The sequence below is a fragment of the Dipteris shenzhenensis genome, chromosome 16, assembly GCF_047967505.1.
Source record: "Dipteris shenzhenensis isolate YYH24624 ecotype China chromosome 16, Dip_SZ_1.0, whole genome shotgun sequence".
Classification (NCBI taxonomy): Eukaryota; Viridiplantae; Streptophyta; class Polypodiopsida; order Gleicheniales; family Dipteridaceae; genus Dipteris; species Dipteris shenzhenensis.
In genome coordinates, this window is record NC_141611.1 from 2754199 (window position 1) to 2781350 (window position 27152).

Genomic DNA, 27152 nt, shown 5'->3' on the forward strand with positions numbered 1-27152 from the left:
GGATTGAGGGCTAATTGGTAACAGTCCCACTTGACTACTTGTGTTGGTAATTTGTCAAACAAGCACCTGCCTTGTTGTTGCATCTAGAAATTCTACCACACAAAGCTCCTCCTCACACCTTGATCTCCACATTGAGCTTTTCCCCCTATATAGCTCCTGTTTGGGCGCTTCTAACTTGTGCAGCCAATGGCTCCATTTTTGCAGAAGCTAATACATTGCCAATAATTTGAGGCCCTCTAAAAAAATAAAAAACAACGTCCATGTGACTCTTAATGCAACTCGATTTTTGTCACAATCTTGTCTCGTACCTTTAGGTGCGGGACTATTCAAGTCTATCGGGTTTATCTCACCTCTCAGTCTTTTTTTCTACCCCCTTGTTCTTTTAGCCTCTTTCTTGCCCAATCTAGTAGATGCAAGCACCCCCACCTTGCTTGCTTCACTTTCTTGTAGCATAGAGTCCTTTGTAAGTACATAAAATAACCTGGAAGAGAAATATTTTGGAGGACACTTGAGTTTGTACATACTATCATTGCAGGCTTCTGTGTTGTACGCCATGGCTTGCCAGAGCTTCCATAGACCTTACTATATTGTCCTTGGTCAACCTCGATGTTGCGAGCCTATACAGCCTCTCCTCATTGATCGCCCCTGGGGGCTTCATCCCCTAGTCCAGAGTGGTGATAGTCCTACAAACCGAAAGTGGTTTCAATAATAATCACCTTGTACACAAGCTTGTCATCTAATCATTGTCATTCCACATGTAATCCCCACAATTCACTTATTTGTACCATCTTGCCCCTAGTGTAGGGTCAACCAACTTTAGTAGTCGATGCATATGCTTCAAGAACTTGTCGTTCACATTGTAGTACACTTCGCTCCATTTCTTTCGAAAGTCAGCATCTGACAACTCGCTGTGGTTGTGCATGACTGGATGCAAGTGTTTGTCATACGTGTCCTGCACATGCATTCATTGCCTTGTCATCAAACATATTACAAAGACTAGAGAAGGAAAGGGAAAAGTGTCCCATTATTGATCCTTACCTTCCACATCACCTGTGCAATGATTGGAAGAGGGTTTTTATACCAATGCACTTTCATAGTAGCTGCCTTCTTCTTGTGGGCATTCAGCCATAGTTTCTGCTCAGTTGACAATCTCTGGTGGATTGCCACATCTGATACAGCACCCAACACTCTCACCTCGCAAATGAGGTCCAGAAAAAGTTTTGGTGACGACCCCTTTTGTGCTAGCCTAGAGTCGAATGCAACATATTAAACGATCCTTCAGCGAGGGCAAGGTAGCTAAAGACATAGTATGTTCATAAAGAATCATCAAACTCACATGTTCATCCTTGATAACGCAGACAACAACTCTCCTTCATCTTCCAAGGGGACCTCCACAAAATGGCATTGGACATGTATATGCCGACACTCATCATAAGGAAATGCTGGTACTCAAAAGAAAAAAAAGAATTCATGAGTTGAAAACAAATAAAACGTGGCTACTAATGTTGAATCACCCACATCTATGGACTACAATACTTACATGTCCTTATCTCGGTCATCCACCCTGTGTGGCGATGGTTCCCATCCTAAATGTAAAATAAGGAATTAGACAAGAACACCCACTCTGTGTTCTTAATTTCTTTCTCAAATTCTTTGTGCTTCTGGAGCCAGTGCGCATTCCACTCCCTTTTCACATCCTTGTCCACATCTCTCTTTTGCATCTTTGGTGTGGCAGTGGACATGATGAAGACACCCAAACCCGACAAGTACCCACTTGAGAAGTACCCAAACCCGGCAAGTACCCATTGAGAAAAATGTTTCTTGCATCTCTTGGGTGCGAGATGTGATCTGGCGAATAGTGGGCATTGGGAGCAATCGACACAAAAGGATCGGGGGCAAAGGGATATTTTTTTTCCACCTACAAAGGAAATTTTTTAGTTTAGCCCAAACATTTATTCTCACTCTGTGCCTTGAGATTATAGACCTTCAAAAGACCGAACTACTCACAGTGAATGATTTTAGCTGGTCCTCAATGCACTCCCACATGATTGTCTTGTCACAGAAGGCGCTCAGTCCCGTCTCTCCAAGGACACCCTCCTTGTCATCATCCTCAGACTCCTCTCTGGCCAATTGCTTTGGTGCACATCGACCTCTGCATTTGCCGCGTCGCCCCTGGGAAGAGAGTGTGCTCACACTTTCGCTACGCTCGCTAGAGGAACTATCCTCATTTTCCTCCTCCTCCTCCTCTTCTTCGATTGAGCTCTCTCACATCACAAGTTTCCTCTTTCCTTTGGAATCCCACTTAGAAGCACCGGTGGTAGCCCAAGCAAATGTCGTCAAGGCTCCGTAGAGTTCCGAGGACAAACCTCCCATCGATGATGCACTGATTAGAGTCTGTACGTCCGAGGGATAGAGCTAAATTGTCCTTCATCTACCTCCCCCTTGCGTTGAAGTAGCACCCCTAGCATCACACAATCTTCCTCTCGCAGAAGTTGCACCCCTCGTTGGAGGCATGTCCTCATCATCCGGCTGGGCTATATCATCAAGTCTCTATTCATAGAAATTGGTAAAATGGGTTCAAGAAAATCCAACAACGCCCACTCTAAGCTGCACAAAATGATGACACCAACGTCATCGGACCGAATGCCTTTGGAATCATGTGTCTGATGGATGCGTGCCTGAGTCATGGGATCGTATTTGTCATCACACAAGACGATGTCATCTCGCTTGAATACGGGTGATGCCTTTCTTGCCAAGATGCAGATTGAGGATGCGATACAAAATTTGGGTTTGCAAGACCTACATTCATGGCACAAAAACCCTCATTACAAGACAAAAAAGAGAAAGATAGAGGCCTTTCTAAGGCAGAGAGAAAGAGAGAGAGAGAGAGAGAGAGAGAGAGAGAGGGGGGGGGGAGAGAGAGAGAGAGAGAGAGAGAGAGAGAGAGAGAGAGAGAGAGAGAGAGATGGGGGTGTGTGTGTGTGTGTGTGTGTGTGTGTGTGAGAGAGAGAGAGAGAGAGAGAGTGTATGTGTGTGTGTGTGTGTGTGTGTGTATGTGTGCAAGCGCCCTCCTCTGGGCACCAAATATGGCCCCTTTTTTAATTTTTTTCTTTAAATTTTTAAAATTAAAAAAAAAATCTTCCAAATAAGGGTGAAGTTAGCAACACCCTTTTTTTGGAGATTTTTTTATTTTTTTAAATCTACTTTTTTAAAATTTTTAAGATAAAAATAACAAAAAAAGGGCAAAGTTGGCGCCCTCCTGTGGGCGCCAACTTTGCCTTTTTTTTTTTGTTATTTTCATCCCAAAAAAAAAAAGAAAAAAGCCCAAAAATGAAAAAATTTGCACTAAATTTTTTACCCCCTAACAAAGAAAGTGTGCGCCAACTTTGCCTTTTTTTTTCTTATTTTCATCCCAAAAAAAAAATCAAAAAGTCCAAAAATGAAAAAAATTGCAATAAATATTTTACCCCCTAGCAAAGATAGCCCTTTTTGAAGGCCTTCCTCTCCAAATTCGGTCAACGTTGCTATTTGTGCATAGATCTAGTTATGCCGTCGATTTTCCTTTAAAAAGTTTGGACATCGGAGTTACTACAAAAAAGTAAGGCTATTTTACTATTTGGCAAAAATTCTATATAATTTTTCCTAGTTTTCAGGTTTTTCTATAGGCTTGTTTGCCTTTCACATGAATAACCTACACTTTCTAATTGTTGCATAATTGCGATTGCTATGCCAAGAGCTAAGATGCTCATTTTTTGGGGGTTTTTAAAAGCTTTTTTTGTTTTTTGGGGTGGAATGGGGGGTATAGTTGTTTTAAATATTTGACGACAAATAAATTACAAAAAATGGCATCTTCACCCTTACACCTATTCTTGCATTAAATACGCATTGAATGCTATTTGTCAAACATCAATTGTATAAAGACCCCCCCTACCCCCCCCATCTGTCTCAAGCTCTCGTTCTCTCTCAACTCCTCCTCCATACCCTAGCTCTTTGTTCGTCTCTCTCTCCCCCCTATCTTACACCTCTCTCTCTCTCTCTCTCTCTCTCTCTCTCTCTCTCTCTCTCTCTCTCTCTGTGATCCCTCTTGAAATGGCCAGCCCAACTGGTGCAAGGTCTAGCAACCTCAATGAAGTGCAGATCTGTTTGAACTCCCTCTCATCGGAGCCAATGATACGATATGCAAATGGCGGAACCATTGTGCTAAGTGAGGATGACCCCATGATAGCCAAGGGCATTCGTGTGATACAGACTATGCAAGTGGAAGCCATTCAAGCGAGTGGATTGGGGTAGTTGTACATGTTGAACATAGAGTTGTCGTGTGACTATGTGCCAGAGAGAGGAAAGAGTGCACTTGCCCATGTTCCACCCACAATAGATCTCACCCAAAGCCTAGCCAATTTGAAGCAGAGACCATGCAAGTTGGACCCATCATTCCAAGCATGATGGAAGGTAGCCATTGCACCAGCTACACCCACAATAGATCTCATGGCTAGCCTAAGAAGCCGAGCTTGAGGCCAAGTTCAAGCCATGTTGAACAACCATTAGGAGGCCATGGCATGGTACTGATCAATGATGACAATGATATAGTAGCGCAATGGAGGGTCCTCAAGTAGTCATTAGCATGTCGTCATACATCAGGTCTTCTAGGGGACGTCATCGACTGCTTCATCAATTGTTGCACAATTCAACCACAATGGAGAAGTTGATGGAAGTTTCGACAATGTACAATGGGAATGTGGTGTTCAAACTGCCACCATCACATGGAGCGAGTGCAATGGATGACATGGAGCAAAAATATGATGGCCATTGCTGGATGAAACCAATGTCGACAACAATGACATTTCTTGGTAGAGTTCATCTCGCAGTAGGTGTGTGGGGGAACTAGAGTGTACAAACCCCCTTTGCTCCGATAGGTCAATTAACAGATTGTCGAACCGCACTACATGGATAGGTCGGCCCATAGCACACACATTGCCAAGAAATTGAGTTAGAGAACATTGACTAGGTCTCTTTTATTGCATGTTATAATCTTCTCTCGTCTGGTGTAGGAAAAATGAACAACATTTTGGCTATTGGAATGTTTGCTATTGGCTTGCGAACCTTGGTCTATTTCTTTTGCAAAAGGTCCCCCATTCTTTTGAAGCAATGTGAATGTGTGGCATACTACATGATGGTGGGGCCCAAAATGACAAGACTCTTTTTCCACATGGGCATGCATAATCACAAGGTGCAAAGAGGTACCTCTTGTCCAAAGGCACAAGTAAACCATACAAGGCGAACCCAATGGCAACTACACACAAATGTGTTTTCTTTGCATTGTTAGAGGCAACATAACTCATAGTCAAATGGACAACCTAGCTCAGGCATATGGTACACGGTGCTCACGCTGAAAGTAATGAAGGCATGGAGTCCACACTCGTGAAGTTGAAGCAAAGATGTGTTTATAGATTTTTCCATGGGAGCCTCTTCCTCGGTCAAGCAGTTGATGATGAAAGCAGATGCTTTATCTTCAAGATGTCGACAATTGGGCCTGCTTCAGGGGTAGATCTGGTGAACCACATTTGCCGCACTGATGGTGGCGATCTACGAAATAGCTGGATATGTTTTGACCATATATGGCACATATGCGGGTGGACAATGATGGTTGCTCACGTATATGATCTGAGGTAAGGAAAATGCTAGTATTACTACATTCCCTCCAACACTAGAAGGATGAGGCTTATGCCTAACTTTAGTTGTATGATGCAGCATCCAAGGGTTGATGACTATTGCCATGTGCAAGATGAAAGAGGACACTGAGGCTCAAATCATTTTCTAGTTGAAGCTAAATGATGTCATGGAGAAGTGTGGGCACCCCACTGTGGACTTTAAAGGCTTCATGGCAGATGTTACTGGCACAAACTAGAGGGTAGTATGAACCTTCAATAAGGCAATGCATGTGGTTCTGCAATGACCACATGGACCATACTTGGAATATATGCTCCTCTATCAAAAACTCCTTAGCCAGAGTTCCACAAGTATGGCCAGTAGCTCGGGGAACAAATCTCACTAAGAATGAGATAAAATCCCTAGAGACAGGAGGATTTATTCTACACAAAGCATCGATAGAGTATCATTCGAATGCATATGCACCAAGACATCGATCGAGAGTCTCGAAAGCTATAGCTATACAAGGATGAATTCTGCCCTTGCTCTAGAGGCTGCTTCAATAAAGGACCACACAATATTGAAAGCCTTGAAACATAAAGTTTTCAAGAGAGAGACTAAAAACTCTAGAGTGATGGGGGAAAGTTATAATGTTGATGTTGCCAAGAACCCAGCATGTCATTGTCGGGATTTCATTGATTGAGTGATGGAGGGGAAGGCATTCCTTGCATGCAAGCAATTGTATTTTGTGTACCTCTACATGTTTGGGATGGATGCCAATGCAAACATGTTCATACACCAACCCATGCTTTAGATGACAATTTGCAAGTCATTTTCGGCAACAGGAGAACATTTCCCAGAACCCTAAATATGTAGCAAAACTATTTATTTGTTTTTTTCCTTGGAACATAGTTCCTGGTGCAATTATGTATCATACACTAATATTGTGGAAAAATTCAGAGTATTGTGTCCTTTGTAATGTTGGGTTCCATTCACTAAAAAAATGTGTGATTAGCATGGACTTGAACGCGTTGCTTGTTCTTCTTTCTTAGAAGTATTGTTGTTCTTAATGGTTTCTTTTTCTCACACAAAATTGGAGCACAAGCCCTAAACCATCATTGTTAATTGGCCAATGATTGCAAAACCCATCATGCAAAAGTAGAATGCAAGGCTTTTGAGTTTACAAAGCACATGCCATGTACAATTGCTAAAGAACAAAGAGAGAGAGAGAGAGAGAGAGAGGGGGGGGGTGAGAGAGTTATATGCACTCGTGCATGTGCGCACACACACGTACACACACACACAAAGAGAGAGAGAGAGAGAGAGAGAGAGAGAGAGTGTGTGTGTGTGTGTGTGTAGTTTTAATGTGGTAGGAACAATCCCAAGATGCCTCAAAGGCATATCCCATGATCCAAGTGTTGAACCCAAGTGGTCTCAACCTTCAATAGTTGAGAGAGATGTCATAGAGAGAGAGAGAGAGAGAGAGAGAGAGAGAGAGAGAGAGAGAAAGTTTCACACACACACACACACACACACAGAGGGTTGGGAGGGAGAGAGAGAGAGAGCAGTTTTAATATGGTAGGAACAATCCCAAGATGCCTCAAAGGCATATCCCATGATCCAAGTGTTGGATACATGTGGACTCGACCTTGAATAGTTGAGAGAGAGATGTCACAAAGAGAGAGAGAGAGAGAGAGAGAGAGAGAGAGAGAGAGGACTAATTGGAATAGGTGGAATAAGAAATAGTGGGTTGCCAAAAAAAACTCACTCCTCGCACACTTGAGACTCACAACTTGAGAAGCTTGAAAAACTTGGATCAATCAACTATAAAAGAATCATATTGTTGATGTGCTCTACCAAATGTGGTTTCTCATAATGACCATACATGTTGGTAGACATTGTATTCCATATATATCATCAGTACTTTAAAAAGAGTTTGTGCATATGTGACACAAAGCAGAGAGAATGTATCAATGTTGTATTTTTTATTTGGATTCATATCTCAACTTTAGGTAAATCTTAATCAATAATTGTATGCATTCAATCATTTGACATGGTCAATAATTTCCTTTGTAAAATCCTCATGTGAACCAAATTGTGAAATTGCACTTTCTTCATTCATTCTAATCCCCCAAAGAGCACTAAAGTCTTTTGACATGGTCTGTAATGCCCTTGGTAGAATGCCCATGAGAACTAAATTGTTTAATGATGGAGCATGCTTCCTCAACTCATTCTAACCTCAAGAGGATTCCAATCATTATAGCCTTAAGAGCACTCTCTTAAGACATTCTAAGCTAAAAAGCACGCTCTTAAGTTATTCTGGCCTCAAAAGAACACCAGTATTGACATGGTATGTGATTCCCTTGGCATAATGCTCCCTCCATTGTTTTTGCCCTTAGGAGCAATCATTCTAGCCTTAGGAGCACTCTCTTAAGTCATTCTAGCCCAAGAAGGACCCTAGCCATTTTGACATGATATGTGATTCCCTTGGCATAATGCTCGTGCAAGCCAAATCATATAATTGTTCTCCCTTTAACGCACGTTTAATGCACATGGTCAATGTAGCAATGTGTCATCATAAACACACACAAGCCAACAAATAGTTACCTTACTGAATGCATATGGAAACCAAATTGTGAATCATACTCTATTAAGCCTCAAGAGCACTCTAGTCTCTTGACATGGTTTGCAATATCCTTAGTAGAATTATTAAGAGAAATAAATTGTATAATTATACTTTCTCCATTCATTCTAACATCAAGAGCATTCATGTCTTTTGACATGGTCTACAATTCCCCTGTCAAAATGTGCATGAGAACCAAATTGTCTAATGGGGCTCTCTTAAGTCATTCTAGCTTTAGCTACAGGCTCTAGCCTTTTGACATGGTTTGTGATTTCCTAGTAGAATGCTCATGAGATAATTTGCGTATTTGCACTTTTGCCATTCATGATAACCTTGGGAAAAATATAGTCTCTTAACATGGTTTATAGTTGATCAAACTTATATGTCTTTTAATGATTTGTCTACCTGTCTAAGTGTGCTCTTTTATGGGTTTTACACTTTGACATCATCCTAAAGATTGATTGTTTAATGTACTTATAGATTGTACTCCTAAAAATGTGGAAAATGGTACCACTTGATATTATTATTATTATTATTGTGCTTTATTTAAATTATTGAGAAGATTTTCACCAAAATTGAAGGAAATTTTTTAATATGTATATTATTTGCCAATCGTATGAAAAAAAAAAGAAAATTCTATAAAAACTTTTGCCATTATATTCTCAAATTATATTGATACCTTCAAGAACCACGATGGCCAAGTGTTTGCAAATCTAACCAAGATTCATTAGGAAGTGACTCTAATAATTCAATGTGGTGCCTATACTCATTATAACAAAGGTACATTGTTGCATGCCCACTTTGAGAGTTAGACTTATGAGCTTTTGTAGCTTTTGCACTTGCAAGCCATGGATTTCCTTTGCTATTTAGAAATCAAAGCCCAAAAGTATCCTATCATGTCCCCATAGGCTTGTATGTGAGTTAGTTTGGAGCTCAAAATCTAGTCCCTTGCCCTAGATGACCTTGGGACTTTGGTATTGGAACATTTTCTTGTGAAAGCTCTTTAGGAAGCAGCATAGGGCCATCAATATGAAATTCTAGCACTCCTTGAGCCATGTGCCATTCTAGTTCTAGCTCTCCTTGAGCCACTTGTCGCTCTATATTTCGTTGAAATAAGCAGGTGGTTTGCTTTTGGATTTCAATTTATGTCCATTCATCCTTAGTTTGTTTTTTGATTTACTTACTGCTCGAATTTGCTTCCACGCTACTTTGTGATTCCCTTGTAAGCCTACTTAGACAAAATTGAAGACAATTTAGAGACTCGATCTCTTGCTAATCCAAATCTTTCAAGGAGAGGGTAATAGTTTCATGTAAGCTTGCACCTTGGTTTTCATAGTTTCTTTGTCTTAGTTTCACACAAGCATTGCTGTCCCTGATGGCTGCCACCTTTTGGCCCCATGCCGTGTTGCTTCCTGCACTAGTCACAAGCATCGAGCCATAGCACTTTGCTATCAAATACCAAGAAAGGCTGCTTCTCATTGGGAAGCACCAGGTCACTTTCTCCTATCAAAAAGCAGCAAGGGAATGAGAAAATAAGGAAACTGATTAAAAACCTTATCAACCCCTGCACAAATCAACCAATGTCATTAATGAAGATCAACTTATGACTTCTCCACAATCTTTAGGAGAATTATACCCATAATGCAATTAAGTATTAAGAATGGAAATAAAACGTTCCCTTGCTTAAGAATTAAAGGGACTAAAAAATTATAAAACATATAGGGACCCATTAAAAATGTCCCTCAAGAGGAGTGCCCTTAAGAATCATGAGTGCCTAAAGCTCTAGGTCCAACTCTCTGGTTAGGAAAATATTTTAATCATATTAAATCTTTGAGATGTCCCAAAGACCATAAACTTAAAAGAATATTAAATCTTTGAGAAGGTGCTTCCCATATACTTAAAGAATCCACAAAAGAATCCTCCATATGAAAAAACTTACAAGTAAATCCCTATGCTAGTAAACTATATATAACCACGGAGCTTTTTCTTTTCCATACGATGCTTGTAAACTATATATAGCCATGAAGCATAATCCCATTAACTTTAATAGATCATGAGAAACCATAGGATATAAAACAAAAACTATTAGCATAAAAGTACTAAATGCATAAAAGTACTATTTGCCCGTTACCAACATAGCGGCTTCAAAATTCAAAAGGAAGCTATTGGTAAGTGCATGAGGTCATTTGAAAGACAGTAAACAAGTTCCACAAGGTAGTAGGGAAGGACACATAAAGAGAAATGCATTGTCGCTTCAGTTAATGTGCTCACGACTACTATCCATTGACCTCAGTGATAACCAACTTGTAATGAGCATAATGAGTTGGACTACTTGCAATGCTTTGTATATAACATTGGTTGTTTCCTATATGTAGTGTGACAAGGTGACTCACATTGCCAGATAGGCCTCATAGCAGCTGATCATGGGTCCAATGACAATCCATATGTAGAAACATAAAGTGGTTCCAACGAGGCCCTCTGCGAAATGCAATGGCCACTCAATACATAGCTTATGATCTAACTCAGCAACCATGACTACAAGAAAGGTTGACTCAGTCACCATGAACTTGCTACGACATAGAAAAACTAGAATAATTGTTAGCTTTACACCATCATATCATCGGTAATCTGAGTACCCGCTATCTTAGACAAAGCGAAAGGAGATTTTTATGAAGGTTTGGCATGTAATGGGCAGATCTACCATTGTGATTACCATCTCCGCCCATGGCCCTTGAAGTGCTATCAGCTTTGTGGCTCAATCAGACTATGCATTCACGTAAAACAAGGCAATGTAACTCCACAGTTTGAAATCATATGCAAAATTACATAATACAAAGGAGCATTTTGATGTGTTGCTGAATTAGAGGATTGATTCACTATGTAGGAAAGCAAAAGAGGATTCATAGTTAGTCGGAGGGTCAGTATCTACGCTCTAATGTTTCTTACCTCCACATGATACTATATGTTGGCAGGGGATACTATATGCGAGTAGTGCTTTGATTTGTGTAGGGTAAGGATAAGCAAGCATACTGCCAAGCTAATTCATGGTCCCTGCATTAATCCATACAACTAGCTCAATCTATCTCCTTATTCTCAAGTTAGTTCCAGTGAAAATACTAGCGATGACTACTGCAAATGAGAGAGACAAAAAAGGTGGGTTATTCCATGACATTTAGAGCAATCAATCAATATAACTCATAGTCTATTGTTGCAATTGGAAGTACCATATTCGCTCTATATTTGGAACACTTTGAAGTTGTAGTTCATCAAGTTCCCACAACATATTAGAGCGTATCAGAGATGAGACACACAAAGTAAGCAAGTAGATAGTGATTTTAAAAAATATCAGTGTATTATGACACACTAGAGCCATCTAGACACTCTGTGGCTGCCATGACTCCACCTACAAGGTGCTTTGATCCACAGCCACTACACTGATGAACGTCTCAAGAATTTGTTTAAGTCTAGATCATGGAACATATACCGACTAGATCAAAGGCCTCTAAGCTTGGATAGAGGAAGTGATAGACTAGATGGGATTAAAGGTCCTAGCTCTCACCTTGTGGGAGAACCTAAAAATGATCAATAGAAAGGAGATGTAAAAGGTAATATCTGCACTATGGAAATCATGTGTTCTTTTGATAAAAATCATCCAAAATACACAAAGGACATGCCTTGTCAGCATGATTAAATGCATGATAGTGTGATGTGTGAAGGTCCATGAAGCTATGGGCCTAGCAAAGGTCAAACCTATGGAGTTTTAGGGGGGTCTTGACCCCCTAGCACACTATAGTAGATCATGGTATGCTCTATTGCTATCGGGTGTCCACCAAATGCTTCCCCTTGGGAAAGAAATCTAGTATGGAAGCTACAAGATCTTGAGATTGACTTAAACGATGAGTATTTTCAGGACTCACCTGGCTGAGGGCTCTGTATCTCATGCCATGCCTACTCCCAAGTGAGAGTATCCATTGCTTTAGCCCTCCAACCTCGATAACAATGCTTCCCATTGTTTCTTGTGAGCTTCTTGAGACATGCACTGGGCTATTCCTTGAGTTGTGTGGAGCCTTTGGGTCTTCATGCCTCCCTCGACCTCTGTGTTGGAGCTCCCCCGCTAGTATAAATGGGTTGCAGCTCCTTGCTCTGTCCATATTTCAAGATGTGATCCTCATGGTATGTGCTTCCCATATTCTTTACTATCAACCATTAACATGTGAAGGATGTGGACAAAGTGGTCCTTATGGTTAAGTGCATCCTTCCATTATCCCTCTATTACTCCTCTTTATGAACATATATCTAGTGATGTAAGGATATCCCACTAACGGAGTATCCATGTGGAACGTGGATCTTCTCAGATCTACTCTTTAATGTATTTCATGGGGGTCCCTCATTTAACCCTACTCCCCACTAAGTATAGAGGGTAAAAGGAATCCAAGGTACATGGTCCCATTTCTTTGTGGTTCAAGCAAGGTAAAGCTAAATAAAAATATGTGAGGAATTTACTCTCCTTTTCTTTAAAAAACCCACTTTGTCCTTCTTAGCAATTTCTCATCAAAGTTCAAGGGGGTGTGGTTATGGTGGCCCAATGTTGTGTGCATCCCCCTATATATTATCCTCCATTACTAAGGTGGATCTCAATGGATATGGTGAACTGACAAGAAAAATGGTTACATCCCAATGCACCTATCAAAACCCAATTGGATATATAGATCCAATCACAGGGGTCCCCAACGGGAGGGGTGTGTGTGTGTGTGTGTGTGTGTGTTGTCAGAAATCAATAGATAGAGAAACCATGACTAAAACCAAAAGCTATTCTTTTGAAAAAATACGAGTTCTTTTGAAAAAAAAAGTGTGTGTGTGTGTGTGTGTGTGTGTGTGTGTGTGTGTAGATTTAATAATCCCATCAATAAATGATCCATACAATTAATTCAATCATTTGGATAATAATAAAAAGTTACATATAATAAATGGATTGAAATTTCTAAGAAAACAAAATTCACATAACTTTGACCTTAGTAATAGGATCGGCAATACAATTTTTCATTATATTGAGGTTGCAAATTTAAGCAAAGAAATAGTACAAATGTGTCCAATCCATCAAGTAGTCCAAGCTCCAAGGTCAGGGTCTACTTACCTACTACCATCCAAGAGAAATTAAGTATTAGAACAACATAGTTTCAATTGGTAGACAAGTAATGCCTGTTTACCCCAATTTGATATTGCTTTTACCAAAAAACCAAACCACCATCTCGATTTCGAAGTAATAAAGTGAAATGTGTAAGAAATTATAAGTGCCTTAGAGTAAAATCCACTACTGTGTAAAATTGCTACCACCATCCAAGAGAAACTAGGTGTTAGAACATCATAGTTTCAATTGGGTAAATAGGTGATTCCTATATTCCCTAGCATGTTCTTGCTTTACCTAGGAACAAAGACATCCGTCTAGATTCACAAATATCAATTTTTTGCAAATACCATGTTATATGTACAATCACAAATCCATCATGAGTCTACCACCAAAGTGTGTGAGACAATCAGGGGGGTAATCCACACCCTTAAAAGAAAACATTGAAGTGGGGAATAATCCACTCCCTTAGGTTAGTCAATGTTAACTTTTTATTTTGTAAACCAAAGAAGGAATAATAGCACATTAAAACGACCAAGTCTATATCAATTGCTAAAAATTCAATACGAAAATCATTGAGGGATGAATCACCACCATTAGAATGCAATTGTGGGGGGTAGTCCACACCCAAGTGAGACTATTAATCATAAATCCTTAAACGATGATAGCAGTTTATAAAGAAATCATGTTTAGTATAAATACAATGTAAGCCAAGGCTAAGGCATAATTGCATGGAGTCTCTTCAACTAGTCAACTTTAAATTACTAAACTTCAAATGAATATATAAATGACTAAACTTTAAATGAATAAATAAATGACAAATTTTGCAAAAAATTAAGAAGGGATGAAGGACAAAAAAAAAATTAGCAAGGGACAAGAGGTTATATATATAAGGACCCCTTATAATTTTATAAAAAACAGAACAAAATGTTAGTTAAGGGGGGGGGGGGGGAACTTGTTGGTTAAGGCAAGGAAGACAAATAATTAATTTTCTTTAAGCGAGGAAATTCAAGAAAAAATTAAATATTGCACAAGTAAAGAAAAATATTGAAGATAATCAATAAACTACTCCTATGATCTAAGAGCTAGAGCTAAAAGGTTTATATAAAGTTAGGGAGAGCACATCATAATAAAGAACCAATTAGAAAAGGAGTACCTATAACAATGTATAAGGAGATATATATATATATGAGGATGGGTGAACGATGGGGATTGAAGCCCCACGTGATGGATCCATAATCCATTGCCTTGATCCACTTGGCTACGTCCACCTTCTACTTTCCATATTCAGCTTTCTAAACTGGGAGAGAACAAGATCTACTCTCTTGTTCCTTGAGCCGCCCCTTGATTTGCAAGACGTTAACCACTCGAAGACTCAAAGCTTTCTTTGAGACTTCATGAACCTCGCATACACCCTAACTCTCATTATGGGACGAAGCAGTAATTATAGCAATCCCTTTTGCCTTGCTCGCATTTACTCTCGTTGGAATGGGATCTAGTATCGATTCTATCTTGATCATTGTGAGCGAATCCCAGATGTTCCAGGAGAGAATCTACAACTATTTCCCAACCGTGGGGGGAGTGAAATCCAATACATAAATCTGTCAATGGTGGAGTAGAGAACACTTTTATCGTATGATTTAAGCTATAGAATAACTCCCGAATCTAGGAATTTGAAACTGCGAGTCTTTCTTCACCCACTACGAACAAGCAGATCGAGGTGGCAATGCTAATTACATCAATTACTAGGTGCGAGATTATCTGGGTGTTTCCCTCATTACATATTACCACCAATTGAATAGTTTTGTCATACACATTTATGCCGTAGTCTTGTAATTAGTTATATATAGAGCCTCTCATTGTTTCACCCAATCGGAGTAAGCCTTCTATCTCCTAAAGTCACTTGAGAGCTACCTCTTCCCAAAAAGAATATATATGTATATATATACATATAACCTATTAATAAAGGAATTGAAATAAGGAATTAAGGATAGAAATAACGATATAAGCAAATAAACATATAAATGAAAATGAAAAGAAAATTTTACCAAAAAAATCTAATGCTATGAAACTAAAAAGAAGTCATTAAGTTAATATATGCACATATACATGGACAAAGGGACAAATAAAGAACCCTGAGCACACAATTAAAGTAAAGAGGGAGGTTAATAAAGAAAGGGAGAGCGCGAGTAAGCCAAGTGCTCAGGCTCATGGGCCTCAACAAGAAAGCTCCATCTAAATGGAATAATTCATAAATGAATAAGTAAGCAAGGAAGGCGCATACTCACGAGTAGTGAGTCATGACAGTTCCATCAGAAAGTTTGTGTTTGTGAGAATCAATGAGTTTCTCAATCAATCGGGTGAAGTCAAGGAGACACACCCTCATACAACTATGTAACTAAAAACAAAGATAAAATAATACTGGTTTGAAATGAGAAAGACCATGCCATGCAAAGGCCTTCAGCTAATGCAAGTTTCCTAAATGGAGTTGGAGACACACAACTCGAGGAAGAAGAGGTTGCCACTATTGTTAATGAGGGAAAGAAGAGGTCGCTCATCTTGAGCATGCAAGTAGTCACGGGTAGTGTGTGGTCTTAACCAAGCAAGTAGACAGCCACCTGAGAAAAATTCCACCATGGTAGGAGCAGTCCAACACTCAGCCAGAGCCACAGAGAAGGCCAATGTCACAACACACAGAAGGAAAGGGAAGACAAGCAAGGGACCTGACAGGGGTCAACCAAGGAGACACAGTGATGAAGAGGAAACTTGAAGGCAAGAACGACATGGCTAAAGGCAAAAAATCACATAGATGAGCTAGGGAGTCACCTACTTGTGAGGGAAAAGATGAGGAGTCGGCATCACGTAGAGGAGAGGCAGCGGAATAATGAGCCATAAGGAAGAAAGATGACAGGGAGAATGAGGCCATTGTTACAATAGTCGGCTGAGGGTGTAGTTCCATTGTGTGTTTCTTGCTCTAGCATTGCTCTATACATAAGGTGGCATAGGCTCTTATAGCTGTTAAGAATGATGAGCATGGGAAACAAGATCATGGGACGATGGCCAATTGATTAGGGGTATGTTAAGGAGCAGGTTGTGTTAGGTGATAGTTTAGGAATGGGGATAGGGGTTTGGCAAGGTTGAGGTTTAGTTAAGGGGGATAATAAATTCCATAATGTCCCATAGTCCAAATAAACCTTATTAAATCCTCTAGTGCAATAATAAAACATGCCCTATGCCTAGAGGGGGGAGGGGAAGTTTTATTAAGCACCACACTTAGACCAATACAGGGGAGTTTTTAATCAAAAATCTTTTTTACATAGTCTGTGAATCATTAACTAAGAAAAGAATGTATTATGTGCTATACAAAAATCTACTACAAATGGGTAGTTGTGGGAGTTGTACGGCAAGGTATTTAAAGGGAAGGCATTAAAGAAACTTATCTTTTGCACCAAAGGTAGATACCTTAATTTTGGCCATTAATAATGGATGTTTTGAATTAAAAAGTGATGTGCATAGACCATTTTAGCATAAAAGAAAATTACAAAAACACACTTAAAGGAGTCTCAAAGTAGAGAAATATTAAGCGGTTCTAAACAATTGCCAATAATTTTTTAATTTTAAGATATAATGTTTAAAGGAGTGGAGAGGGGAAAAGTGTAAGCCAATGGTGGGGGAGAACAAAGCTCTGCATAATAAATATTTACTACTTTATGAATTCGTGCATGTTGGGGGGGGGGGATCAGGAAAAATGTAAAATTCAGAAGTAAAAACTAAAAATTAAAAATTAATAAAGAATAATGGGGAGTATGTGTGTGTGTAAATGTGTAAAAGTGAATAAAAAGTGTGTGTGTGTGTGTGTGTGTGTGTGTGTGTGTGTTTAAGAGGACCGCAACATTATTTGGCACCATTGGGAAGCAAGTCTTTTTGATTGAGATGCATACACTCTTTGACCACCATTTGGAAATGCAAGCCTTGATAACCATTATTATTATATTTGGATGGATGAGAGGATGCATATAGTGAAAGAGTGTGTTCCATGTGGACTTGCTAAGTGTGGGAGTATTGTAAATGTTATGCATAGCATTGGTGAGGTTCAGAGTTCTCCTTGACCTATGTCTATGAGCTTCAACAATATTTTTGCAATGTAGGCTTTGAGGCCAAGAGTGTGCATGAGGAATTTTTGAGGGCTAAATTAGGGCTTAAAGAGTCATGCCAACTAATAAAAGAGGGGGATATAATTTTTTGGCATCAGCATAGCTATTTCAGTTGGTTGGAGCATGTCAATCACTTCAATGCAACCTAGGCATGTGAAGCCAGAATTGACTAAAATGTGTTTGCAAGAGGTTTAAGTGGAATAAAATACAACCATGATTTATGAAATGAGGTCATCTATTAGTATTTCCTATGGCCTTGTGAAAGATGTAAGTTCTCTTTCAGCCACTTCTACTACAACTTTGACAACACTAGTAAATTTTGTGTACTCAAAATGAATAAACAAGTGCCCACAGGGTGCCTGTGGTATTTGTTTAAGCAGTATTTGGAACGTTGCCTCAATATATAGTTTTTTTTACTATATGTAATACACAAATTGCCTCATGATGCTCCTTGATTTTTGTAGTTTGAAATGTGCTGTGCTTAGATCCAAGGAAACTAGTAGCACACTTCAATATAACTTGAGTTAGTTTTGTGAGATCCAATCCAAAGCCGGAACATAAGGGATGGATTGCAAATAATGATCATTTTAAAAAAATTCAATGGAGTGCAAGAGCATCTTGGATTCTAACCATCAGAGAGAAGGATGTGACAACATAAAAGAGACATGAAAGAAATGTTAAGTAGTGGCAAAACCATATTATTATTATTTTTTTAATAGACAATAGTTTATATAAAGTTGTTGCATTTCAAATAGTAGTATTTTTTTGGATATGGAGGGTGCCATTCGAGGTTGTTATATCCTTTTGTGCTTGTTCTATGAAACTCTTATACGTATTTTTGTTCCATTGTAATTGCCTTATCTATAGTGTTTGTTTTCACTAATACATCTAGTGTGAAATTCTCCTCAAAAGGTGAATATTTGTTAACTTCTAATTTCAATATCAATGGAGGTTCTCTTTTGTGACTTTTGATCTAAAATTGGTAGATCATTGCTAAGTCTAATGCATTTCTTTCCATTGGCATGCATGTTATACAATAGATCACATGATTTTGTTTGTTGTTGCAAGGAGTGGTGTTGGGCATCCATAGTTGTTTACGAGTCTCAGAGGGTCTTCTTTTTGGACTAGCAAGCAAATAACTAATATGTCAATATGTTGATTCTTTTTGTGTTTTAAAAAGTAAATATTAAATTTTGGTATAATTATAAGATGTCTATGGAATGGACTGACATGGGTTTGGGATGTGTACCTTCAATTGGTTTTGCAAAAAAGTTCATGCGTGCTCTGAATCGCTCATCTACTACATCTGGTGCTAATTTTTTTGTTGCTTTCTCTATTGTTAATGGAGTGTTTTGGCATGTATGTTCATATCCATAGTCGTCCATAAATTTATTCAAGATATGTTCTCCTATCTTACAATTTGGAGTTGTAAGGTGATCTTGTGAAATGTTGAAACCAAAGTGTAGATGTTCTATGTAGAATCAAGAAATTCCATTTTCTTTATTGTTTGGTAATTCTTGTGCTTCATTTTGGATCATTTACACATTGTGATCACCAATTTCTATATCTAGATATCTTAGTATATTTTTAACAAGTCAGGCACTAATTAGGTAAAAATATTTATAGCTATGGTTGTAAATTTTGTAGCTTTAATACCATTTGCAAATCTATCAGATTATTGAGCCACTGCTTCTTGTTTGTGAGTTATTGCTTGCAATCATTCATGAACTCATGTAGTATTGAATATGTAGGAAATCCGAAGATGTATGAGGTTGGCTCCTCCCCAACATTGTTTGCCATTTTCATTTGAGTTATAGACATATGCTAGCCTAGGTGTGAATGCTTCACTAATGACACCATGGCTTTGGTTGAGAAAGTGAATTCTTGTGCCTTCTATCATGTGAAAATGTAAGCAAGTGTGATGGGGGAATTTGCCTTGTTGTACCATTTACCATTTATGGGTTTCCTTCAATGTCTTGTCTTGCGCAACATGATCGGTTGCAAAGTCATGTTGATAATTGTGTGGATAGTTGTAATGATTCCATTAATTATAGAATGCTTCATGTTATTAATAGTCATCGGTTGCACCTTTGGATGCTCCTTTTGTCAGGCCAATGTTCTCTGTAATTCATTATCCTAGCTCCATTTTTTATTTCATTGATTTCATGGAATTTCTCATCTTCCAGCCACTCTTGTAGCAAGGGTCCATCAGTTGCATTAGTGGTTAACATGGCCAACTATATTTTGATAGGAGGAAATAACTTGTGCATTATTTTTTAGGTTGTATTATTTGGCATCAAGGTGGTGGGAGCATATATTGTTGTGCTGTTAACATATTGTTTTGTTTGCCCTTCGTTGATCATGATTCTTCCAAGGTATTGCTATATCTCTTCCACTATTGTTTTGCATTCTCATATGATGTACACAAAGTGTTTCATTATGTAAATTATGCAGTGCTGCCAATGTGATGATATTTTGATGTGGCATGTCTTGCAAAAGTTGACATAGTGTTTGCATATTACTAGAAGTTATGAAAGGTCTCTGAACAATGGCACAATTTTATTCTTAAAGAGGTTGAGGATGGATTGCGACGTGACTGTACATAGCTGTATGATAACTACTTGCCATCATGGATATTTCATTGATGATGATAACATCAACTTTTGTGAGTGCAATATGTCGTTCATCTATCTTGGGAATGAAGTAGGGTTACAATTGCAAGTAGCCAAGCTTGAATTAGTGAACAATTGCAGCAATACGGCTAAGGTGCATTGCCGCTGCACCTGTGGTCACTGTTAGTATTCCAAATTATCACACTTTACGAGATGATATGTGATGTATCTAATCAAGAAAGATTTCTCTATACCTAGAGTGCCCAAAATGATGTGGATCCCTTTCCCTTTTGAAATGATATCATTATATGTTTCCCTTCGCTCCCAAGGGTGGTATTTTCCAACTCCTTGAACTCACAAAGTAGTCCTAATAGCCATGCATAGTCATGCAATAGTTCTGTGTCATCTAGCTGATTAACTTTTGGTGATGTCATAATATCTTCATAAAGCAAAGGGATTTTTAGCAATAGCATGTTCATGATTTGTTGTATATATGTTTTACTAGTAACTAGCACTATTGTCTACTCAATGATATACATCTCTAAGTCATCCTCTATCTTGTGATGCCACAGATTTGGCATTAATCAAAGTAGGATTGTATCATGTTTTATTTTGATAAGAGGGAAGTATTAGTCTTGAAGGGTAATTGACAAAGGAGAAAATTGAAGTATGATATCCTTGATGATATTCTATGAAGTAGACTACAATAGTGGTTTGATAAATAAAATTATGGAGAGCGTATGTGCCTACATTCTAGTACCTTGCTTTCTCTTGCTTCTCTATGGTGTAATTCATATGGTACGTATTAAAACTGATAGATTCAAGCTTGATAGGTTTTAATAATATAAATCTATCGGATGCATCACAATTTATATGGTAGGTATTAAAATTGATGGGTTTGAGAGTGCTCTCAACGGAAGCAAGAACGGAAGAGGGAGAGAGAGAGAGAGAGAGAGAGCCACACAAGTTTGGTGGGTGCAAAACCACCCTAATCTTCTTTTTCATTCATTTATATATGTGTTTGAGTATTGTACATAACTGGGGTGAAGGCACAGTGACCTTTAACCCCCACAACCTCCCACTTAAAGGACAATGTGCCTTTAAGGGAGAACAACCAGTGAGCATACTATCCAATGCCCATCAATACATGACAATACTCAAACCGCTGACTAGGTAGACTCTTCGTCAGCATATCTGTAGGGTTATCATCTGTATGGACCTTGACAAGCTCTATGCGCTTGTCCTCAAGTACCTCCCTAATGAAATGGTACCTAACCTCAATGTGTTTGGTCTTTGCATGAAAGACCGGATTCTGTGCTAGCTGAATAGCACTCATGGAATCACTATGCAATGTCGGTACACCTGTATGAATCCCCAAATCTCCCACTAGCCGATCAAGCCATATAGCCTCCTTGCAACCTGACAAAATATGAAGAGGGGAGAGGAGAAGAGTGAAGATGAGGAGAGAGGGCACAGCTAGAGAGCACACCACAAATGACTACCTGTACACTAGAATTAGTTGAAAAAATAGAATATATACAAACCCTTTTAGGGTTAGGGTTAGGGGATCTAACCCTTTCCTTTATAGCACTCTATAAGGTTAGTGCTATGCACATATGATCACGTGATGGTGCTATGCACATATGATCACATGATGTTGAGCGTGAACTCTCAACACCTTCCCTCAAGATCAACATCATGAAGTAGGCCTTCCCTCAAGATGATGATTCTGGGGAATCGAAGAAGGACTGAGCATTACATTCCATCACACCCCTTTAATGGGAATGTCCTTCCTCTGCATCAAACCAAGAGCTAGTCGGTGTTTCTCGAATAGCTCTTTACCGAGTGGTTTGGTAAAGATGTCTGCAACATTTTCTTTGCTATCACAATGCTGTAGTGTGATGTCACCAAGTAACACTCTTTCTCTGATGAAGTGCTCTCTGACATCAATGTGCTTTGTTCTGGAGTGATATACTGGATTTTTGGCTAATGCTTGAGCCGATTGATTATCACAGTATATTGTTGTTCGCTTTGACTCATCAAAGTAATCTGTTTCTGACAATAGTCTTCTGAGCCATATAGCCTCACATGCACCTGTAGTGAGTGCTCTATATTCTGCTTCAGTCGAAGACAAAGAAACAGTTGGCTGCTTGTTTGACAACCATGATATAGCACCTTGACCAAGGAAAAATGCATATGCCTATGTCGATCTCCTGGTCTCATGATCTCCAGCATAGTCACTGTCACAGTATCCATGCAACCGTGGATGACTTCCTCTGTATTCTATCCCAAATTGTCTTGTACCTCTGATGTATCTCAATACTCTTTTGGCTGCATTCCAGTGAGACTGTTTTGGATTTGCCATAAACTGTGCTAGTGAGCTTACTGCATAACAAATATCTGGCCGTGTGATTGTCAGATATATAAGAGATCCAATGAGTTGCCTGTAGTATCTGTCATTGACTGTAGGCTTTTCTGAATCTTTAGTAAGTTTCAAACTCTGTTCCATGGGAGTGGCTGCAATCTTGCAATCTGCCATATGAAACTTCTTCAGAAGACTATCAACATATTTGAGCTGACTCATGAATGTGCTATCTGAATCTCTCCAGAACTCAATTCCAAGACAATAGTGCATAAGTCCAAGATCTTTCATGTCGAACTCTGCAGATTGTATACCCATTTGTTGGCTATGGCCTTCTTTCCTGGTGGAAGGTCGCATAATTCCCAAGTGTTATTTTTATACAAAGCATCCATTTCTTCATTCATTGCAGTTTGCCATTCTGGCTTATCTACTGCATCTTCGAAGTACACTGGCTCTTCTGTAGCCATGATGGTAGTCATAAGAGCATAGTTGATGGTTTCCACCTGAATTGCTTTGCCTTTCTGAGCATATGTCAATCTGGCTGGTGGTCTGCTTTCCCTAGTAGACCGTCTGAGCTGCTGTGGCACTGCTTGGGGTGTTGCTGGCAATTCTTGCTCTTCTTCATCAACCTGTTCTATAGATGACTGTGAAGTCGATGCTTCTATCTCCTGTGTAGGTGAGGTTTTCCATTCTGATTCCTCATCGAAGATTACATCTCTGGAGATAATGACTTTGCGGTTAATAGGATCATACAATTTGTATGCTTTGCTTTCTTCACTGTAGACAACCATGATGCATTTACATGACTTCGCATCCAATTTCCTGCGATGATCATCATGTATGTGGGCATATGCTATGCAACCAAATATGCGGAGATGCCCAATGCGTGGCTTGTGTCCAGTGAATGCTTCATAAGGAGTCATACCTTGTATCGGTTCGGTAGGAAGCCGATTAAGCAAGTAGTTAGCTGTAGCTATTGCTTCTGCCCAATACTGATTCGAAAGATGCTTTTCACTAAGCATTGCTCTAGCACTGTCTGCTAAAGTCCCATTCTTCCTTTCAGCTCTTGCATTTTGCTGAGGAGTATCTGCACATGTGAATTGTCTTCGAATGCCATGATTTTTGCAAAAGTTCATGAATGCTGAAGACATGTATTCACCTCCTCTGTCTGATCTCATGACCTTGATCTTTCTGCCTGTTTGGTTTTCTACCATGGCTTTGAATTCTTGAAATCTGGCAAACACTTCAGATTTCTCTTTCAGAAAGTAGACCCAACAATATCTGCTATAGTCGTCGATGAAGGTCAAGTAATAAAGTGAACCATTGATGCTGCGGGTCTGAGCATAACCCCATACATTTGTATGAATCAAATCAAGAATACCTTGTGCACGAGAGGTACTTCTGACAAAGTTGGTTCGCTTTTGTTTGCCGAAGCAGCATGCTTCACAAACTTTTCCAAGAAACTGTAGCTTCGGAATCCCAATTGCCATATTCTGATTCCTTAGATCTAACAAGTACTTGAAGTTGACATGACCATATCTCTTGTGTCATTTTGCAGATAGTGGCATTTGTTGCATTTGAGCTGACATGGCATGCTTATCTGGTACTGTAGCTAGCATCCTGTATAAGCGTCCTTCCTTGACACCTTTTGCTACTAGCTGACCTCTTTTGGATTTGTCTCTGATAGTGCATTCATCACCGTCGAAGATGACTTTGTAGTTGTGTTCCGTCATTTGACCTACTAACAAAAGGTTCTTGCTGAGCTTCGGAACATAGAGCACATCTTTGACTAATCCTTTTGTACCAGTGAAATTGTTCATAGGGATAACACCTGTCCCTTGAACCGGATTCGGTGTATTGTCTGCTGTGTAGATGACATTCTTTTGACCTTCTAATGGCTTCATTTCTGTGAACCATTCCTGATGATTTGTCATATGAGATGATGCACCGCTGTCGATGTACCAAGGATCCTATTCCACTTGGTCGACTTGATAGCTGAAATCCTCTTTGGGATTGAAATCAGTGTCTAGGTGCATTGTATCAGTCTGATGCAATTCCTCACTTGCAAGAAACATATTTCCATGTTCATTTGCAAAATGACTGTGACTAGAATGTCCACCACGATGATTTCCTCTTCCTTGGGAATTCCCTCGATTATTGCTGGATTGACCGCCTTGGTCATACTGCTTCTTGCGGCAATCTCTTTCATAGTGTCCAAACTTGTGACAATAGTTGCATTGAATGTTTGACACATTGGTGGATGCATTCCCTCGTCCTTGGAATCTTCCTCGGTTGGAATGATTTCCTCTTTACTGATTTTGATGTTGCTGAGGATGCTGCTGATGCTGATGCTGATTCTGACTTTGATTTTGTTGATGATGACCACTTTTTTGATATGATCTACCTCTGTTTCTACCTTTGCCTCTGCTTCTGTCTGAAGCTATGAATGCCTGATCATTAGAATGACCTTTACGTGCTTGAATGGCCTGAGTCCTGAGTTCTTCACCAAGTAGAACTGATTGAAGTTCTTCCAGTGTTGGAATTTGCCATTGGATGGCAATACTCTGGACTAGATTCTCATATCCTTCTCCTAGTCCATTCAGGATTACTTGAACCATTTCTGCGGGATTCATAGTCTCTCCTGCTGCTGCAAGTTGATTGTTGTAGTCTTTGATGCGGAGTACATAAGCATGACCAATTTCACTGCTGTTGCGGAAACTCTGGTTGATCTGGTTTCTCAGGGTGAGAATCCTGGATGTGTTCTTGGACTCGTAGAGAGCTGCGAACATATCCCATGCTTCTTTTGATGTCTTGACTGTGTTGAGCTGTCCTAGCATGACATCTTGCACATTCTGCTTGATCAGGTGATAGGCATACTTGTCTTTCTTATCCCATTCTGCTTGAGCTCGGGCAATGGCAGGATCTGCTACTGGTGTGGAAACTGTTTGTGTAGATGTAGATCCCGATGTAGATCCCGTTGCTGGTGCTATGATAACAGATGGAGTAGAGCTACTGGTGGCTGGATCGGCCAATGGTCTAGGTATGGATCCATCGACATACTCCCATTTGTCTTAAAGCACAAGAATGGTCTCCATTCGGTATTTCCATGTACCGTAATTGGAGTTGTCTAACTTAGCAGATGCCTCCAGATTGAGGTTGCTAGTCGACATGGTGCAAACAATGTACTCAAAAGTGTCCTGAAAAAACTCTGTATGAATCAACTGCAAATACACTGAAGATGCCAAGTGAAATCTCTGTACCGTCGGTGAAGATAGAACTGCAGTAAATAAGATCTGACCTGTGTTACAAGGCTTGTGGCAATGATGCCGGGAATAGCCAAGAGGCTTTACAAGGCTGAAAAAATGATGTGCACGATGCCGTGAGATAGCCAAATAGGCTTTACAATGGTGGCATGTGTGTGTGAAATCAAGTGCTATCTGCCCACTGAATCAATTTGCAATGCCTCTGAACTCTAAAGTCTGCTCACTGAACTGATGAACGTAAGGTTTCAGGTAATGTAATGATGTGAAATCGGATGTGAGTGTATGGACTGGACTCCGAGTAGGTACTAGTCGGGAATTTCGGGCATGGCTTAGATTGGCAACTTGGGGAATTCAAAGCGTCCCCTCTATGGCGATCTAGTCTACTCTGATCTAGATCTAAACCAACTGTCGATCGATGAAAGAGCAGCAAATAATTCCTTTTCCTTTGTTCTTTTTAAGTGCTGGGTTAGATGCGTCGATGTAGAGGCAAATGTGCGTGAAGGAAGTGGTTTTGTCGGCGAGGCTCAAATGTGAGTGTAACTTGTGCCGAAATGTGCGCGTGATGTAACGAGCGCGTAGAGCACGAAAAATCGAGCGACTTTCCTTTTTGGAGCACCCTCAAGTTCTTCCTGGATCAAGAGATATGACTTGATCTAGGTGGAGGGGCAAAAGGAGTGCAAATGGTGCTCAATGATGATGTGTCACTGTGAGTCACATGCAGTGATGATGTGGCACTGTGCTTAGCAAGAGGTGTGCCAGTGAAGCTCTGTGCTGAGGTGGCAGGAGTGTGCACATGCAGTGTGTGTACAATGTGCCTGGCAAGAGACTGTGCCTGCAAGGGTCAGTGCTGACTGGACTGCTGAGGTGGTAGTGCTGAGGTAGCACAGATGATGTCAGTAGGGTGATGTGGCACTGATGACGTGGCACTGATGATGTGGCCTGATGACATGGCCTGATGATATGGCAGTGCTGATGTGGCAGTGATGATGTGGTAATGCTGACGTGGCAGTGATGACGTGGCACTGTGGATAAGGGTGCCACGTGGCTGATCCTTGACCACACCTGTGTGTGTGGTGACCCTGGGTGGATAAGGTTTGTGATAAGGCCACGTGTCTCAAGGAGGGAGATCGAAATCTTATGAAGATTCTGATGGAATCTATGAAGATTCCGTCTCCTTCGTTGGAGCTCTGTTGAAGAGGATGGAGATGGTGATCAATCAGCTCGAGATTGCTGCGACCCACAAGTTCCGCAAGCCTTACAAATGGCGCAGATCTCACCCCCTCCGGACTTGTGGGCGTCGCTATTTGCCACGGCTTGGCACTCTTCGTCGTCGTCGTGGAGCTGCGTGCAGCCAGAGAGCTTAGGCT

The 27152-nt window shown here is 39.9% G+C and overlaps 2 pseudogenes; one reads left to right on the forward strand and one right to left on the reverse strand.

The window, feature by feature from the left end:
- Positions 1–145: 145 nt before the first annotated feature.
- LOC147892402 (uncharacterized) lies at positions 146–2373 on the reverse strand (annotated as a pseudogene).
- A 1716-nt stretch (positions 2374–4089) lies between these two features.
- Positions 4090–27149, forward strand: LOC147892403 (uncharacterized; annotated as a pseudogene).
- The last annotated feature ends 3 nt before the right edge of the window (positions 27150–27152 follow it).